The sequence below is a fragment of the Panthera onca genome, chromosome A1 (genome assembly GCF_046562875.1).
Source record: "Panthera onca isolate mPanOnc1 chromosome A1, mPanOnc1 haplotype 2, whole genome shotgun sequence".
NCBI classification, from domain to species: Eukaryota; Metazoa; Chordata; class Mammalia; order Carnivora; family Felidae; genus Panthera; species Panthera onca.
The window spans coordinates 135,248,273-135,267,696 of NC_138339.1; the positions used below are offsets into that span (position 1 = coordinate 135,248,273).

Below are 19,424 nucleotides of genomic sequence, written 5' to 3' on the forward strand. Positions count from 1 at the left end.
GGGAGGGGCAGAGAGAGGGAGGGATTGTTTGCTGAGGGATTGAATTCACCTCAACAAACATTTCCTGAGTGACAGTTACGGTACAAAACATTATGGATAAAGCCAGAACTGTAGGAGAGATAAACGTGTATGTAAAAAATTATAACACAATATGATAAGTGCCCTTGCATGGAAATAAAGAGGTGGCTTCAGACACAGAGAAAAGAAATCAGCTAACTCTGTTGTGGCGCAGAAGTCTTTGGAGGAGGATCTTAAAAGAGGAGTGGAAATTTTTCACGGAGACAAGGTGGGGAAGGACATTATAGGAATGCACAGAGGCTTGAGTTTCCGTGGAGTGAGCAGACAATGGTGATAAATCTGTTATGTGAGGGGCTGGAGGAAATGGGAGGTATTAGGAATGGAGCAGGAAATCCAGGCTAGGTTCTGGAAGAGTCTTGGATGCCCTGAGCAGGAGTTTGGATTTTACTGCAAGAGCAGTAGAAGGGTTGTAACAAAGGCAGTAGCGTGATCGTCCGTGTGTTTTAGGAGGGTAAGATCAGCAGTGGGTAGATAATGGGTTGTCGAGGGGAAAGCAGACAAGGACCCCAGCTAGGAACTCTTGGAATAATCAACACTTTGGACCAGACTAAAGAAGCAATTTCTTGGAAGGCAGGCTTCATCTTGGATTTAAACGAGTTATGGTGTGCAGTTGGTGGAATACTGTCAGATCATGCAAACAGTAATGATGATCAATTTTAAAGATATTGAAAGATGTCCAGAAAATAGTGCTGAACAGAAAAGCTTACAAAAACATGAGCAATGAGTTTCTGAATCAATCTGTCTCTCCTTCCCTCTCTCTCTCTCTCTCTCTCTCTCTCTGTCTGCCCTTCTTGATCCATCCATACCTCTGCAGAGAAAAAAGAGAATATACTACACAAAGATGTTAATAAAGGTATTTACTTGCCAGTAGGCTTTTGGGTAATTTGAGAAAAAGCAACTAAGATGCCCAATGAAGAAGATAGTATGGTTGGGTTGCCTGGGTGGCCCAGTTGATTAAGCATCCAGCTCTTGATTTCAGCTCAGGTCGTGATCTCATGGTTCGTGAGATCGAGCCCCTGTGCCAGGCTCTGCAGTGACAGTGTGGAGCCTGCTTGGCATTCTCTCTCTCCTCTCTCTCTTTGCCCCTCCCTTGCTTGCATACCCATGTGCTTGCTTTCTCTCTCTCAAAATAAATAAATAAACTTAAAAGAATACAATGTGGAGGAGCTTAGAAAACTGTTCTTTTTCATATTCAGATCCTATTGAAACCTAGTGGGTAGTCTGGCATTTCAGGATGAGAGGGGGTATTTGCAGATCCAGTATATAAAAGGGTCAAAAGAAAACGATTAGAAATAGAATATAAAAAATACAAGAACAGAATGTGGAAATGGGATTATTGAACTGACAAGAGAAGGCAGGTGAACAGTTGTATTTAAAGTTTGTGTTAAAGTTGATCTCTGGTTGCTTTCTGAATTGTTTCTTGTTGTCAGAGCCTAAGGATGTTGTTCTGTGAAGGGGGTGGTGATTTGAATGGCCTGTTTAAGGACCCTTCCAGCCGTAGGTCCTCCATGCCATCTGGTTCCACTGTTACCACTATATGAAGGGGGCTAATGGTCTTATATTACCTTTTGTATTGTTTTAAGTATTCTTTTCAGAGTCTTCCAGAAAACAAAATTGCCCACAGGTACAAGATGGAACTGATGCTTTTGGATAAGATAACTTACACACAGTTGTGTGGGGCCAAATTGGTTTGACTGATTCAAAATGGAGCCCCACAGAAGGGTTGGCATTTGAAGAGGTAGCTGTGGGAAGGAGGGATGCAGAATGGAGAGACAAGAAAAGGAATAGAATCACTGAAGTAATTTGCAGCAGGATAAATGCATTTGGGATGAAAGAGGCCAATAGTCATGCTGCCATTTTTTTATTTCACTGTTATGAGAAAATGAGGTTCCCAGGAAGGAATATTATTAGGTCAGTCAACAAAGCCTACTTTGGATTTGTAATTCATGCTTATGAGGAACCATCTCTTGAAAGCGCTCATCCTTCTGGGTCCTATGATCAGGTAACTTCACCTCCTTCTCTTGTTTAGACCTCAGACATTGGTTTCTTCATTTACATATTGATCTCCACCACTCATTCTCTTGCCAACAGTTCTCTCTAGTTATTTGACTTCTCTTCGATTCCTTCATTTTTAAAGGTATAGGGTTCCCCTAGATTGTTAAATAAAAATTTAAAAATCATGGACCCTTTAAGGAGGTTTAGAGCTTTTCTGGTTGAAGTCGAGGTAGGAAGGCAGAGTTCACCTGGCTCTTCTAAAACTCTCCCAAGTATTCCCCGAAAAGGGCATCCACGGAGCCAGGTTTGAAAACCACTGGACCTGACTGAATCTGCTTTCCAGAGTCAGGAGAGATTATTGTGGCCTGAAGTATCTTGAGAATAAAGATGTGTGTGGGGAGGATATTTTGCTTTTCCACGTTACATTTTTGGCTGGTTTCCTTAACAAGAGAAATTTTGCTACTGTGGTTATCTAGTAGCTGGGCACCAGGATCAGTTCTTGTGTTGGAGAAAATGAAAAGTAGCCATTAGAGGCAGGAAACAGTCCTCCTGATGATCTGCCCAGTGGTCTTTTGAAAATTGCTCGGGATCTTCACACCTCCTTTTCCCCTTGTTTTTCCATAAAGACCTCTGACAGGAATGTGCCTCACTTTGAGGTTCTGGGAAAAGAGGGAGCTGGCATCTGTCCTTCAAAGTGATGTCTTTGTTCTCAACTGAGTGGTGGAGCTTTGAACTCTTCTGGACCTTGATGTCTCTCTGAGAATCTCCTAGTCTGGTAAAATACTCTTAACCACTTGCTTTCGAAGGGCTCAAGTAAAGAAAATTATTATTACACGTTTTGTGAGAAGCATTTTCTGCTGCCATTTTGGTCTTCCCCTCTGAGCATATTGTATGAAAAGAGCGTAGGATTATTCTCCTTTAAGGGAAGAAGAATCATCTCATTGTTCTGTGTCAGGGTGCAAGTCATTTCCAGTGGATGGCCCTTCTTTGACCCTTTGAGGCTGCTGGTTAGCACAGACTGCAGAGAGCTTGGAGGACACTTTAAGGGATTGATTCAAGGCAGCAGAAGCCTCTTATGCCTACAACCTAACAACCTTTCTTGGGATGCACTCAAAAGCCATATCTGGGACCTCTACTTTGTGGCTTTCGACGTGATACATCTTCATTAGGATTTAGAAGTAAACATATATTTTTAAAGCTCTAAGAAGGAAGCAGTTTGTCTTGAACACAGTAGATTTGATCTTTAGAGAGAGGTGAGCAGCTGACGTTTTTTCAGCAAAAGCTAAGGATGATGAATGAAATGCCCAGGGCTAAGAAGGCCTCTTCACAGTGCAGAGGGTTATCTTTAGAAGGATTTTAAATCAACACGCATCTAGCTACCTGGCTAAGGAGTACTTGATCAGTGACTTTTTCGTGGGATGAATCAGAAGAATAAAACCCCAACACTGTATCTTGCCTTTCTGAAAGAGTCAGTCTCCATAGTATCAATGGAATATATCTTGCAAATTATAATTCTTTGTGGGAAGGGTAAGCCCTCCTCACCTTCCTGGTACACTTTCTATAAAATACATGAGGATTGTTCTCTGGAAGTGTGCTGTTAAATAAGAGCATGTACAATTTTTTGACTTTTCCTTCTTATAGTTTTTTTTTTTTTTTTTAATATTTAGACAGTCTTGGTATGTATGGGTATTGCTATCTAGTGAGAGCATTTTGGTGGTAAGATTTCTTAAGATGAAATTTTAGAGGTTTGGTTGGCATACTAATCTCAAATTTGAATGTAATATAGAATTCAAGTCCAATTATAAGGCTTTAACATTTTCATAATCTTGTGTGTGTGTGTGTGTGTGTGTGTGTGTGTGTGTGTGTGTGTGTGTCTACAGATTTTGCTGGTTTAGCCGCTGGGCGTTTGATGGTAAACAAACATGACCCGCTTCCCCACCAAACACCTAAGCAAACTACATAAATACATAGTACTCTTGCAGCGTAGTGTGAGAAAAAATATGATTCACTTCAGGGTGGTCTGATTTATGATCTGATTTCATGGCAATCTTAACAACAGCCTGTGTTTGCATCACACACTTTTCTGTGTGCTTGATATACATCATGTCATTTGATCCTTTAAACAAGGCCCTGTGTCCGGTGCTATCATTACCCTATTCTACAGAAGGGGGAACCAAGATGTAGCGGACACAAGTCGTTTGGTTAAGATTACCCTGTTAGGAAGCAGCAGGGCCAGTATTCAAATCCAGCACTCAGAGTTCAGGGCCCACACTTGTGACAGTATGCTCCATCATCACAAGGAAAAGAGGGGACGGCCTGCGTTTACCAACCACCTGCTACAGCTTGGGTTGACGGGAGAAAGAGGCACCATATTGTCCTTGGAAGAGCGTAGCGTTAACCTTGGGATAACCTATACACCAGTATGACCTAAAGCCACACAAGTACGTACTATGTCTAAATTAATTATACTCCAGAGTGTGTACTTTAGCATCATTAAAATGTAAAAACAATTGGAAACTTGGAGAGAGTTGACTAAAGATGAGTTGCAACTAGCTTTTTTTTTTTTTGTTTTGTTTTCATTTTTGGTACAGAAAGGCCTAGGGAAAGTACTTGGGTAAAGAAAATGATAGTTTCCGGTTGTAGAATCCGTGGACTGATTTCTTTTTTTTTTCATCGAGGCTAGAGATTCACTCCCTGAATGCATCACACTGGGGAGGCAGCCATGCTCAACACTATACCAGCAACGCACGTTGAACTCATCACATCTGGATAGACCCCTTGGCGTCTGGTTTAACAACCGTTGGCACAATGTTGATGAACTTCTACACACAAAAAGGTGTGACTCCTCTCAGCCCTTGGGGCAGCTGGGTGCAGCCTGGAGGGAACCTTTATGAATCATGACCGAAGAACCAGCCGAGCACTCAAGGGCTCGGCTTTATGTGAATCCCCCCGAACTCAGATACAACCAATGAAAAGGAAGGGATTCCAGATAAATGAAAATTGGGTTTTTATTACTTTTGCCACTTGGGAGCTCCAAATGTGAGTCAAATTACCCATAACTTTGACATCGAGGTTTTGGTCCCAGCTAATATTGTCTCAAAGGATAGTCTTTAAGTCATGCAAATAGGGAATTTGCAATTTTTTTTTTTTTTTAAAAAGAGAGCGTCATTGATGGGTTTGTGGATCATCCCTCAAGACTTCCGTGCTTTGGAGATGGGGTCCACAGAGCACTTTAGCCCATTGTGGAAAGGCAGACAGGCCTGGAAGCATAGATTATAGGACAAAAAAAAAAAAAAAAAAAATCATTGGAGGCCCACAAATCTAAGGAACCTGTTTTGAGATTTTAACATGTTTCTGAGTTAAACGTGCTCACACTTACAAGGGAACAAGTTCAAACATGCTGTGAAACAAAGTCTCCTTTTAAAAACCACCATTGACAGAGAAGCTGGAGCCTGCTGTTAATTTTCGTTAGGTAGGAAAGGGTACGGATTTCTCCTTTACACATGGGACACTTTTCTCTGGACTAGGGAAGGCATGTGCTTGGGGATATCAACATTTTTTGCAAGGCTAAGACTTTTAGAGTAACTTAAAAAATTTTTTTTTTAAATGTTTATTTATTTCTTAGAGAGAAAGAGACAGATTGTGAGTGGGTTAGGGGCAGAGAGAGAGGGAGACACAGAGTCCGATGCAGGTTCCAGGCTCTGAGCTGTCAGCACAGAGCCCGATTCGGGGCTCAAACCCACGAACCGTGAGATCATGACCTGAGCTGAAGTCGGATGCTCAACCGACTGAACCACCCAGGTGCTCCTGGAGCCACTTTTAGTAAAGCTCTAGAAACTTGGATTTATTTCATTATCAGCTTTATATACAAAGAGTTTATATATTAAAAATCGCTTCAGTAGGAGGAGAAGAGGGGGTTGGGTGGGTGTGTCACCTCACCTGTTTATTGTAGCATCTCTGGTCCCTGCTGTGGACCCTGTGTTTCATGGAATTTCTCCTCTCAGGGGTTGGCTGCTACCTTGAAGCTTTGCTATGTTGGAATAGTTGCTGTCTTGGTTTTAGCTTTCCTGTTGATGCTTATATTTGACAGGTGCCTATCTCTCTTCCTTTCCAAATTTCCTTTTTGGCCCCTGACCTTAATGATCAAGGATCCTCAGACTCTACTCGTCTGGAACATATTAAAAAAATTTTTTTGTGTTTATGTATTTTTGAGAGAGAGAGGGAGAGGAAGAAAGAGAGAGAGAGGAAGAAAGAGAGCGAGGAAGAAAGAGAGAGAGAGGAAGAAAGAGAGAGACAGAAAGAGAGGGAGAATGAGGGGGGGGGGCAGAGAGAGAGGGAGACCCAGAATCTGAAGCAAGCTCCAGGCTCTGAGCTGTCAGCACAGAGCCTGGTGCAGGGCTCCAACCCACAAACTGTGAAATCAAGCCAAAATCAGATGCTTAACTGACTGAGCCACCCAGGCGCCCTGAAACATACTTATTTTTCATTACATAAGCAATATGTGTTTATTATAGAGTTTATTATAAAAGAATACAGATGAGAAATAATAAGAATCAAAGGGAAAAGGGACAAAATATAAAACCAACCATAATTATATAATCTAAGACATTACTATTAGCCACTTTGCATATAGCATTTCAGGGTACATTATCAAAATAGATACTATCAAAATAGAATCATTTAACGTTTATTTATTTTTGAGACAGAGAGAGACAGAGCATGAACGGGGGAGGGCCAGAGAGAGGGAGACACAGAATCGGAAGCAGGCTCCAGGCTCCGAGCTGTCAGCACAGAGCCCGACGGGGGGCTCGAACTCACGGACCGCGAGATCATGACCCGAGCCGAAGTCGGCCGCCCAACCGACCGAGCCATCCAGGCGCCCCAAGATAGAATCATTTAGAAAGTATTTTAGAACCTGCTTTTCCCACTTAATATATTAAACATATTACAACATCACCACTCGCCTTCATCAAACCAGTAGGAAAGGCTGAATCTTATTTTGCTTAATGGAAGGACCATAGCTGGTTTAACATTTCCAACATTATCGGGCAGTTTATTTCTAATTTTTCAATTATAAACAACACTGCAATGACTACCCTTTCGGCTGCACCACCTGCGCAGGCATAATTATTTCCTTCGGCTAAATTTCTCTGAGTAGGAGTGCCAGGTCAAGGCATGGGCAGAATTTTAAATCCCTTGGTAGATGGCCAAGTTGCCCTGTAGAGAAGGTGTGGTCCAATTTATTCGCCTACCAGCAAAATCTGAGAGCCTGGCACTTGATCTTGGCTTTCTTACTTGGTTTTCCGGATATGATTTTCTTTTCTTTTTTTCCCCCGCAGCTTGCTTGCTTTCTTGCTTGCTTTCATTCATCATTTGTGTAGTTTCGTCTTTTTTTTTTTGTTGTTGAAGTGTAGTTGATACACAGTGTTCCCTTAGTTTCAGGTATACAACATAGTGAGTCCACAGCTGTACACGTTGCGTGTTGCTCAGCACACTGTGGCTTCCATCTGTCACCATATATCGCTACTACAGTACCATGGACTGTATTTCCTGGGCTGTATCTTTCATCCCTGTGACTTCCATGGGTACGGTTTTCTGCTCGGGTTCTCAGACACACCACAGATCCCCTCTAGGCCCTGTGTGGGGAAAGCAGAACAATACAGAATGAAATGACAAGGAAGTGGATATTTGTCAGTTACATTCTGCCTGGCTTAGCGTGTTGTGGCATCTCTCTGTGCACGGCATGGCTCTCTCCGACTGAAGATCAAAAGTACCAAAGGTTCTTCACACTGGGGCCAAGTGTGGGTCCCTTGTCCCCAGCTCTTCTAAAAATGTGCACTTTCAGGTTTAGCGCCTACAGACTTTGTGGGGGGGGGGGAGTGTCCATAACTTCCTTCATGTTTTCAGAAGGTTCTCTAGGGCTGGCCGGTGTCTTTAAGGACTGGAGTGATTCAGTATATTAGCTGCTTGTCTCATGAAATGAAGAGAGGAAAAAAAGACGGACAGAGAGATATGTTTTTCCTTTACAACTAAAATATTAGTAAGCTTGTATCAGAATTGCTTCATTAGTTTGGAACTCACGATTCCAGGGGTCAGGGATAAAAATGGCCATTTTGAAATTGCCAGGAATTTGCTTCTGTGCCTCCTCTATGCATGGAGATGGGCCAGGTTTGTCCTCCATTTTGAGAGGCGTTACTTTGGGAGTGAGACCTCAGGGTCAAACAGCCCAGGTCAAAAACCTGCCTATTGACCTTGGCATTGCTGTTCCCAACACTGGAACCCCAGGTCCAAATGCCAGACTTCAGCCAGATGTAATTGTGTAAGGGGGAGGGGCCTGCGATTGCAAAAGGTATGCACAATTGTTTTGTTTTTTAAAGAACTGAGGACATTTATGACACAATTGAAAATTATTAGAACCCTTTCTGGATATTTGGTGATATTATGGATATCCATTTATCTACACACACACGTGCACACACAATTGTCATGGTAAACTATATGTTGTGTTTTCAATGGTAAGGAGACGGCAATTTTCAGTGGCAAACTGAAAACGAGTGACGATGAGTGGGTGAAGGTGAGCTGGGGGAGGAGAGCCTGATTCTCACGCCGCTGGGGGCCACTTTTTTAAGCACTACAGTTGAGATCTGAACATGCAATTCATTTCCAGATCACGCAGAGCTATGAATCCTGGACTTTAAAACAGGTTCTTGGCTTGTTTTCTACACTCTCTTCTGTGCTACTCTTTAGTACTTCTGGGACTCCAAAACATGAGTACTAGCCATCCAGGATTTCTCTTACAAAATGTGGTATTCATGGGGCACCTGGGTGGCCCAGTCGGTTAAGCATCTGACTCTTGGTTTCAGCGCAGGTCATGATCTCATGGTTCGTGAGTTTGAGCCCCGAGTCAGGCTTTGTGCTGACAGTGTGGAACCTCCTTGGGATTCGTTCTCTTTCTCGTTGTCTCTCTCTCAAAATAAATAAAGTAAAAAAAGAAACAACTTCAAAAAACCAACGAACTAAACAAAAAACAAACAAACAAAAGAAAACCCCCACAAAATGTGGCATTCATCACTTCCAGGAATCTGTAATACAAACAGATTAATAATAGGCAGGAATGCTACTAAAAATTTCATTAAAACATCCCCTCACACAATTTTATATCATTTAACCCCAAAGGTATTGATAAGTGAACATTGTAAAAATTTGAGGCCCATTTTGGGTTGAATGACTTAAGCCACAATAATAATAGACTTCGAGCAATAATAATTGATTAAAAATAAATTCTTTTTTTTGATGTTTATTCATTTTTGAGAGACAGAGACAGAGTGTGAGTGGGGGAGGGGCAGAGAGAGAGAGACACACAGAATCTTAAGCAGGCTCCAGGCTCTGAGCTATCCGCACAGAGCCCAATGCGGGGCTGGAACCCATGAAGCGCGAGATCATGACCTGAGCCGAAGTCGGACACTTAACCGACTGAGCCATCCAGGCGCCCTGATTAAAAATAAATTCTAAAGAAATTAATCAGCTAAGAAGAGAGCTAGAAAGCACATAGCTTGATTTGAATTGTGCCAAGACAATTTTTGTAAACATTACCTCAATTTCAAGTACTGAGAATTTTTAATGATATAATGCTGCCATCTGGTGGTTCTGCTCTTTTACTGCAACAATATTTGTGGAGTTGACAAGTACTGTTTCAGTGGAAGGTTAGAATTTTCTAGGCAGTCATCATTTGCAGTTTTATCGGAGCATATGTTGAATGAGTTTCCTGAAAAACACAAATTTTCATTACAAAAGCCTTGAACTCCCCTCATAACACCACAAAAGTGAGAAATGGGGGCATCCCTTAGTTACGTTTGGTACATTATGATCACTTTTCTGTCTGTTCTAGTTATTGGCAAAAAAGCAACTTTCACAATCGTGTGGTGATAAGGCTTGATCTAACATTTTAATTAATTTGTGTTTGGAGCTTTGAAGGGGAGCTTGGAATTATAAATTTAAACTGAGGACGATATGGGGTTCTGGAGGAGGTCAGAAAATTCTGAAGTGGGTAGGGGTCACTTAAAGGAAGAGAGTCTGAGATATTTAGCCATCACATCGGAGGCAATGGATGTCACGCCTTGCCCATGGATGAGATTTGCATAGGCCACAGAGATTTTCCTAAAAATTGCATTAGACTTCAACAATAAAAGAGGATTTCTGAGGTCTTTTTGAAAGTCAGAATCTCCACTTGTGTGATTGGCTGGGATATATGTTGTTCACTGGGCTCCAGGTCCTGCTAGGCAAGTTTCATTCATTTACAAGCCTGGACACTATCGCCATTCGTGTTTGTAGCCCCTTCCCTATCGTTTCTAGATTTTAGTGGGCGCAAATAAAAATTAAAGCTGTTAGTGCTGGAAAAGGGACCTGAAATCATCTAGTCTGATCCCTTTCTTTTCAAGAAATGAAAAAGAAAGCCTGACTTGCCCAAGGTCACATACTTAGGGAGAGCCAGAGCTAGAGGCCTGGGACCTCCTGCAGCTCTGTGTATTTCCTTAGGGATGGCTTACAGTTCAGGTGAGTTATTGACCCACAAGGTGCCTTACTTGCTGCAGTTGTACAAAGGGTATAGAATTGCTTTTAACTTTCTCAGAAATATACTTAATTTAGCTTTTAACATCCCACAGTCATGACATAAAAGCTATCTGGTCTCCCAAATAAATAGAAGAAGGAATTTCTTGGATATTATGTATCTATTCTGTACCGTCCAATATGGTAGCCACTAGCCACATTTGGCTATTCAGATTTATATTTAGATTAATAAAAATTAGTATATGTGCTGCCGAAGCGAGCACTAGATTAATAAAAATTAAATACAATTCAGTTTCTTAGTCTCACAGGTCACATTCAAGGGCTCAGTAGGTTCATTTGGCCAGTGGCTACTGTTTTGGTTAGCCTAGATTTAGAACATTTCCAATATTGTAGAAAGTTCTTTTGTACAGCACTGATACACCTAAAGATGAGTTTTCCTTTCCTTTCCTTTCCTTTCCTTTCCTTTCCTTTCCTTTCCTTTCCTTTCCTTTCCTTTCCTTTCCTTTCCTTCTTTGAGACCTTTTCTGTAGCCTTATCTTGCTTTTTATGATAAACAGAATTAATCTGAATTACCTAGTGGGCAAGAGTGGGGAATTAAAACTAGGGAATGTTCAGTGTGAGAGTTCGATACTGAAATAAGAAATTTCTGTGCTAAAGAAAGAAATAAAATGTACCAAATGCAGATGATGGAGCATTTTGCCATAAAATGAAGAGCAATGGGATGGACTTGAGCTTTAAAGAGCTGAGCCCGGGGGTGCCTGGGTGACTCAGTCCCGCCTCGCTGTCGGGCTCTGTGCTGACAGCTCAGAGCCTGGAGCCTGCTTCGGGTTCTGTGTCTCCCTCTGTCTCTGCCCCTCCCCTGCTCATGCTCTGTCTCTGAAAAATAAATAAACGTTAAAAAAAGGAAAAAGAACTGAGCCTGGTAAGTCATTTCTCTAGGCTTCACGCTGTTGCTGCCTGTACAAGTATGTCCATGTATGGCTGTGGAGGACAGACATTGGTAGTGCCTGTCCGGCATCCAGTCTACCCTCCTTTGGTACCAGCGTTGGGGACCTTCCATGCAGTCTCCGTCGGAATCTCAACCTATGAAATCACATCTTGAGCAAAGTGACATGCGGATTTGACTCATCCTTTTGGTGCTTCTGAAGAGAGCGTCTAGCATTTTCCCAGCATTACCCTGCTTTTCATCCTTTTCTGAGACCTCGTTGCTTGTCTTCTCTTCCATTTCTTCTACTACCCTGTTTCCTTCCAAAAACCTAATTTTTGTCTTTGATAAAATTCGTCAGAACCCATTTTTGTTACATTAACCCAGACAACCCAGATGAATATGATGTCATGAGGGATGGAAATGGGTGTAATAGGGTGAGAGGGAAAAGAAGGATTCTTCCAGGAGCAAAACAAAAGAAACCAAGAATGAAGGAAACCCTGAGAACACATGGTGACTTTGAGTAGGTCGGAAAAAATCTGTACGTGTGTGGAGCTGTGGTGAGAGAGGAAAAGGCTTCATCTCGATCTGCAACGTTCATATTTGGTCCCAGGAAGAGCGAGGCTAATGACTGCCACACACTTTGTGCCCTTTGGCTGATACAGTCTCCCTACCCCTGGGACCATTCTCTTAATTTCTACTGATCTCATTTTAGGTCGGCTCCTTATCCCCTCATACCTGGAGAGGCCCTGCAATGGTCTGAGTGCCTTCGCTTCAGCCCGAGCCTTCATACAGTTTACTTACATACACCTCCAACCTAATTTGCTGAGAAGACTTCGAAACCCTGTCCTCTTCTGTGTACTGTGGGAAGCCCAGTGTTCATAAGGCTACTTTGCAGCATTAAGTGAATCAGATTGCATAAAAGGAGATCATTACCCTTGAGGTTGGGGTATTTAAATGCAAAGGGTGGAGTCTGGGTCCTTGGTTGTAAGCAAGCCTGGACTCAGAAAATGGGAAACTCTTAACCAGGCGCTGCGTCCACTAATGTCTAATCCCACTCCTCCAAATCCCCTACTTGGCTAGGAGTGTTTTATTTACTGTCCTGAAGGCCTTCCCTGTCTTTTCCTGATGCCTTAAGCTCTCCGAGTTTTATTGTACTTCTGTTGACGGCCAGCATATTTTCTAATGAGGGCAGAGGGGGTCTGTAGCAGGCTTGGCTGTACTTTTTCAGTAAGCTGTTCGTGGCTATGGCAGATGTTTCTGTATTTACACAAAGTGCTGTGGAGTTTCCCATTAGGAGCCAGCACACAGAGGGGGGAAACCTTCAAGTTCCTGGCACACCAGGACCAGAGGAGGGCATTAACAGGGTTTATCTCAAATGCTGCACAAACTCCAGTGGCTTTTAGGGGGCACGGTGTGAATGCCTCCATAAGGAATTTTGGTGGGTTACAAATACTGGGTTGTGTCCTGGAATTGCATGTTTAGTGACCTTCCAACTTCATGTCTAGTATCCTTTCCTTCCCCATCTTGATTCCCATCCACTGCTATTTAAAAAAAAAAAAAAAAAAAAAAAAGGTGCCACCAACCAAACAAAAAGCCTACAGATAAGGCAGATAAGGGAAGAGCCTCATCCATCATACTGTTAAGCTTTTGTTGCTGTATTCTTACTAGAGTGTTACCGCCTTTTGCTTTACTAATTTTGCGGACTGAACCAGGCAAGCGTGTTAATTCACCAAGGCTCAGTCGGTGGCTTGACAGCCAAAGTCAAATCAAGGTCTTGAACAGCACTACCTCTGTAAATCAGTAAAAATGGGAGGAGTCCTTGTGCTGATCCACTTTATGATGAAAAGGAGATACTCATCATTCTTTGATATTTCCAAAAGGAGAGAGTGTCCCCAAATACTCTATGTGGTGATACGATCCTATTTTGAAAGCCTGATCTCAGTGTGTGTGATTCAGCTCTAACAGCCACTTGGATAAAAGAGGAAATACAATTGATAAACATTGTGTAGGGGAGACGTGCCCTGGTTCCATGATAGAGAACCACCCTGGAGGTCAGTATTGCTCATGTCATCAGATGAAGGCCATGGCTTCCAAGGCCCAAATCTTTCCCTCTGGCGGGCTGTATTTCTTAGGTGTCAAATCCGCGACTAGAAGACAGCTGATCATAGACTGTGGTTATATTAATTCTTGGTGCCGAGAACATCTAATGGCATTGGACAAGGACAGCTGCAATATAATGTAATGTTCCTGTCCCCCATTTCATGCTGTACCTGATTTTTTCTCTCCCTGTAACATTGATTGATTCGGTAACGCAGAATGTTTGCTTTCCAGCTGGCAGATCTAATTGTAAATAAACAGCTGCTGGCTGCATTTAGACAGTGGATGATGTTGGCAGGTACGAGAGCAGGGTGTGCAGGATGATTTAAGGCCTGTGCAGTAGAGTGTGTGGCCGGCTGGGGAAAGAGATGCGGTGGGAGCACTTGAGGTACAAAGTCCTCTGTGCTTCAGTCTAGAAGTCTCAAGACGAAGTATTTTGATTTAACCGTAAAGTAGGAACTAGTTCATAGATTGTGAGGGCCTTTGATAGCCACGGAGTCGGACTGAAGGTGAGAAAAATATAGGTCCTCGATTCTCCAGAACTCTCTGTTTTTGGAGAATGGAATCAGATATTGGACTAATTCTTTAGGATTGTTTCCCTCTACAAGGTCGATTTGAAAATTCTGGAGGAGGGGCGCCTGCGTGGCCCATTCTGTTAAGCGTCCGACTTTGGCTCAGGTCACGATCTCATGGTTTATGAGTTCGAGTCCGTGTCGGGCTGTGTGCTGACAGCTCAGAGCCTGGAGCCTGCTTCAGATTCCGGGTCTTCCTCTCTCTCTGCTCCTCCCCTGCTTGCACTCTCTGTCTTTCTCAAAAAATAAGTAAACATTAAAAATTTTTGAAAATTCTGAATGAAAGCAGCAAGAAGATGAACGTGTAGGGAGGAGTTCTTCCTGGTCGTGCGGGGATGTGAAAATGGCAACGACAGCAGTAACAAAAACGCCAGGATCTCAGTCCATGTCATTGCCTAGTTCAACTCCGACAAACTCAGATATGGGACATTTAGCACGGGGGAGCAGAATGTTTCCCGAGACACTTAGTGTTTGAGAGCCTGAACTAAAACCCTTGAAAGCTTAGGGAGGGTCATCACAAGGATCCTCTGTTAGCATCAGTGTTAGCCAAAGTTGTCACACTGTGTGTCATCTGAGCCAAAGATCCACAGTGATTGTCCTTTCCTTTGCTCTCATGTGGGGGTCTCCCGTGGCCACTGCCTGCCCATCACCATTGATGTCATTCTGTGTTCTGTCTTCCTTGCTTTCATGGCTCAGAATAACGTTAAGCATACCTCATTTTACCTGCCCTTGCACCTAGACTGGACAGTTAAAGGATGGATGTTGGTGTGGAAGGGGAATTCCCCGTGGCTAGGCAAGGGGGGACCAAGGAGCCCCGGAAAGGAGCCAGGTCAAGGCATTCCTCTGACCCAGGACAGGGCTGAGACATTCTTCCCCATTGTAGAACTAAGGATATAAAATGTGTATAAAACAAGGAAAATCCCCATTACGACACAAGACCAGCAGTAAGAATGAGGGAATGAGTGACAGAAGGGGAGTTACTTCATTAGGCACGAAGTACCTGGTGGCATCAGAAAGGTTTAAAGCATCTCTCAGCTCTGTCCTTCAGCAGCTCCTCAGCCCTAGCTCGGGTGAAGATAGGCTCTGGGCAGAGCGGCACCAAAATCTTGGATAAATATGGAGGCGTGACATGGGTGCTAGACAGTGACGTAGGAGGGCTCCTCTGTTCTTCCTGAATTCTCCTTGGTTTTTGTCACAGACTGTCCTAGAAATAGTGGCTCCCTTTCTTGTACTTTACATCAGAATATCTGTTTTTTTAAAAATGTGTATTTATTTATTTTGTGAGAGAGAGGGCACGGTGAGCGAGCTGGGGAGAGGCAGAGGGCATTGTCAGTGTGGAACCGGATGCAGGGCTCGATCTCATGAACCGTGAGATCATGACCTGAGCCGAAACCAAGAGTCGGTCGCTTAACCAACCGAGCCACCTCTGGGTTTTATGTTCTCTTTCTCTTCCTTCCTCCCTCTGCTGCCTTGCCTGTCTGTCTGTCTGTTATATATTTATTTATTGTTATTATTTTTGCCAATAACGTTTAGGTCTTTCCAACCTCTCCTTTATTTTTTTATTAAAAAAAATTTGTCATTTATTTTTAATTCTTACCTGTCTCAGCAGAGGCCCCCTCCTCCTTCAAGTCTGTTTTCCCATTTGTATCTTCTCTCAGCCATTCACAAAACATACTGGCACATAAAAAGTCAACCCACAACGGTTTCTTCTCTGAAACGTTTTATATGGGGGGGGGGGCCGGGGAGAGGGGGAGGGGAAGCTCACTGGTTATCTCTTTAATCATTGAAACCCACTAGTGGGGCATTTACCATTATTTGCATTCAACAGGGGGGCAGTCTAGGCTGTGAAAGACCTGATAACTTGCCAGTGGCTGCAGTGTTAATGATGAACAGTCCACATTGCTCAATGGGTTGGGCTCCAAAGGCCACATTCACTCTACTACTCATGGGGCAGGGTCCACACATTTTCTAGAGGCGGAATGTCTTGTCATGCCTGGTCTTCTCAGAGTCCAGAGAAGGAGTCTGCACAAGCTATGGAGAAGGAGAACAGCTTCCACTGTAAACTGTGTGTCATATTCTAGTTTACAAAAGGCTGTTGGTCTGGCTTCCATTTATTCTCCTTCTGAAATAGCCCGATGATCTGTAATGACGAGGATTTGAATCTATAATCTGAATTTACTTAACAAGATAATTAAATATTTAAAGTCAGTTCATTTAGAGGCTAGAAGGGATTATAGATAGCACACTCATAGATTTCCATCCTTATATTAGTATGCACAGCAGCGCATTCTTAATTTTGGTTATAGCTGCTTTTCAGTTCTCCTATCTCTGCATTTGCCATGGCAATTAGGACTGGAGGGAGCTTGTGGTGTCCTTGGAACTGAGCGGGAAGAGAAATTATGACACTAAATAATACCAAATGGGCCTAGTTCTCATTGCAGTAGAAACCACTCAGAAAAGTTAATTAAACTCAGGAAATAGGCTGCAAGATAATTAAGTTTAGGCCCAATTTTACACCACAGGCGTTCTATATTGTTTTTGCAAGGGTCCAAAGGAACATGAGATAGAAAATGTCCAGGTTGTGGGCTAGATTCATAAAAGGATCATTATCTGTAGTTAAATGGCCAGATAAGATGGTAATGTGTGGGCAGCAAATTGTATTTTATAAGGTAAAAGTGATAATTATGCTGCACACATAAGACATTTATAATTTCTTTTAATTATCAGTAGAGGGGAGAGTTGTCAGTGTATTGGGTGTAGGAAATGATAAATGGATAAACCCCACATCCAAGACATAAGACATTATATATCAAATAATGGTTGATAAACAATTCCTTATTGTATTATGTGAGCTTAGGTGTATTTTAAACCCTAGGGTTGGGGGCCACCTTGATCACTACCATATCGCTTTGTATGCGACGGAATAAAAAACTTATCGCAAGTCAAGAGCGAATGCATCTTGTTTCCTGGGAGTGTCCCCATTAGAGGACTGGATGTTTGCATTCTGACTTGACTTGCAAAATTTTCCCAAAGTCCTGCTGGCTGTTACTCAGTACGTTGTAGCCTTCAAGGACATTCATAAGTGATTACATTTTCAATTGTCTAGCATTTATCCTCGTTTTCTTATGCCTGATGTAAACTCGGTTCTGCTTTTGGATGAGGCAGAGAATTTATTGAAAAATTGATCTGGGATTTGTCACATTCCTTTCATGTAGTTTTTTTTTTTTTTTCTTTGCTTAAAAAAAACAACAACAACAAACATTCTGTAGGACAGAAAGAAATAAACTGAATTCTATGTGTTGGCTGCCAAAATGAATTGAGTCAACTTTATTTCTTATTTACTCTTTCTGGGAAGACAAGCGAACTTGTCTCTGGTTAAATTTGATCAGTAGCCATTCTTAAGGCTCAATGCTATGTTATTTCCTCTACTGGCTGAACCCAAAAGGTACTCTTCAGGGCTCTTTCTTTCATTGTGTATAGCTTTACTGACATTTTGCAGGTGACCCGGAACTTCCAAATGCTTTTGGAGGTAAAGAAGTCGCCAGGGAAAAAACAGGTATAAATGTAACAGTTTCTTATTGTCTCATTATTTTGATCTAAAAGCCCAAGATTGAGAGCATTTGGTGCTGGGTGGCCTCATGTTCCACAGAGACTTCCAGGGAACAGACAGACCTCCATCCCTTTTAGTACTTACTAAGAAGGAACTACCCCTCAGGGTGCCTGGGTGGCTCAGTCGGTTAAGCATCCGACTTAGGCTCAGGTCATGAAGGAGCTCCCACTCTGCTGCCCAGTCAGGCTCTGGAAGTGAAGACCAGAATTGATGGAAAGAAGGCATCTTTCCTGCATCAGGAGCTGACTTCGTTGGGCGTGTGGGGTACTGCTTTCCCTCCCCATCCGTCTGAACTGGATGATAGAAGCAAAGAAAGAATGGCAGCTGCAGTTAGAGGAATGGTCGAATTTCCCCATCCTTAGAAAACCATCTAGCGTTGAATTGGACAAGTGATTAAGGAAGAAATGCCTGGCTGTTGTGCCATACCTGGCTCATATGGGTAGATAATTACACTACCCATACCCACGTACCTGCTGCCTGTTTTAAAGGACATTCACAAAATGAGGACCATACCACCTAATCCAAGAGAGTTCATGGCTTTGGCCCCAAAGAATGTCAATGTGAGTCAGAAAGCTTGTTCCATGGCAGGGCCTCCGGACTTTGAAGAACCAAAAATAATGTATCGATAGCTAATTGTACTTAATGCATTTATTGAGTGACTTTGTGCCAGGCACTGTTCCAAGTCCTTCATAAGGACTCATTTATTGCTCAAAGAGAAGTCATGATTTAAGTATTATCTCCACGTTATTAAGATTATACAGCTGGTAGGCAGCTGAGCTCCCAATTTGGACACCTTTCTACCTATTGTGCTAAAAGCATTCTGATTGCCTCGTTACACTCTGCTACCACAGAGGTTCAGTCACAGCATCTTGGACCCCAGCTAGTGAAAGGTCCACTGGCTGCCTCCTACTAGTGACAAAGCAATGGCTTCAAGGTCACTGCTGTCTTGCCAGGGACCCAAGGTGAGGGGCAGGAAAGTGGCTTAACCGCAGGCCTGACTTCAGGGAATCTTGTGCTTGCTCATCCTTTCTAGGACACTGGACTTCATACCCATCTTTGAGTCCACTGGGCATGGAATATTATAGCATGCTCTCCTTTGGAAAATTACTAGATGCAAGATTAGATGCCCTTGAAACTTACCAGGAAAGCCCGACAAATTCTGAAGGAAATATTATAGAATATCTTCATTTGGGGGTTGGAGGGGGAGGTGATGGGCCTACAAAAATAGGTGCTCGAGGTAGGAAAAACAGCCGTTAGTTTCCCTAATTATCTTTTCATCTGTTAAAGTCAAGGAGAATGCCAGCTGCCATATAAGAATGGACTTGAGTAATTTAAAACAGCAGTGGATGAAAGTTCTAAGAGGACAGTGCTAAAATTTACACTGTTTACCATAATTTAGGTACTTATCTGGAAGAGTTAATGCAAAATAATATGGAACGCTGGAGGCAATCTGAGAGACCGTCAATATCATTCAAGATGCCATTTAGGCAACTATTTTGCCCTTTGGCTTCTCCATGTGATCATTTTAAATGATTTTAAGAGACTAACTGTAGGTTGCATCATTGATATGATGAAA

At 42.6% G+C, this 19,424-nt stretch overlaps 1 long non-coding RNA gene across 1 annotated transcript in view; it reads left to right on the plus strand.

Moving 5' to 3' along the window:
- LOC145715445 (uncharacterized) overlaps nucleotides 1-5,098 on the plus strand; it is a 77,153-nt gene extending 72,055 nt beyond the window's left edge. Inside the window, exon 3 of the long non-coding RNA XR_014137621.1 lies at nucleotides 4,752-5,098. This is a non-coding gene — a long non-coding RNA (uncharacterized LOC145715445). The remainder of the gene's footprint in view (nucleotides 1-4,751) is intronic.
- The last annotated feature ends 14,326 nt before the right edge of the window (nucleotides 5,099-19,424 follow it).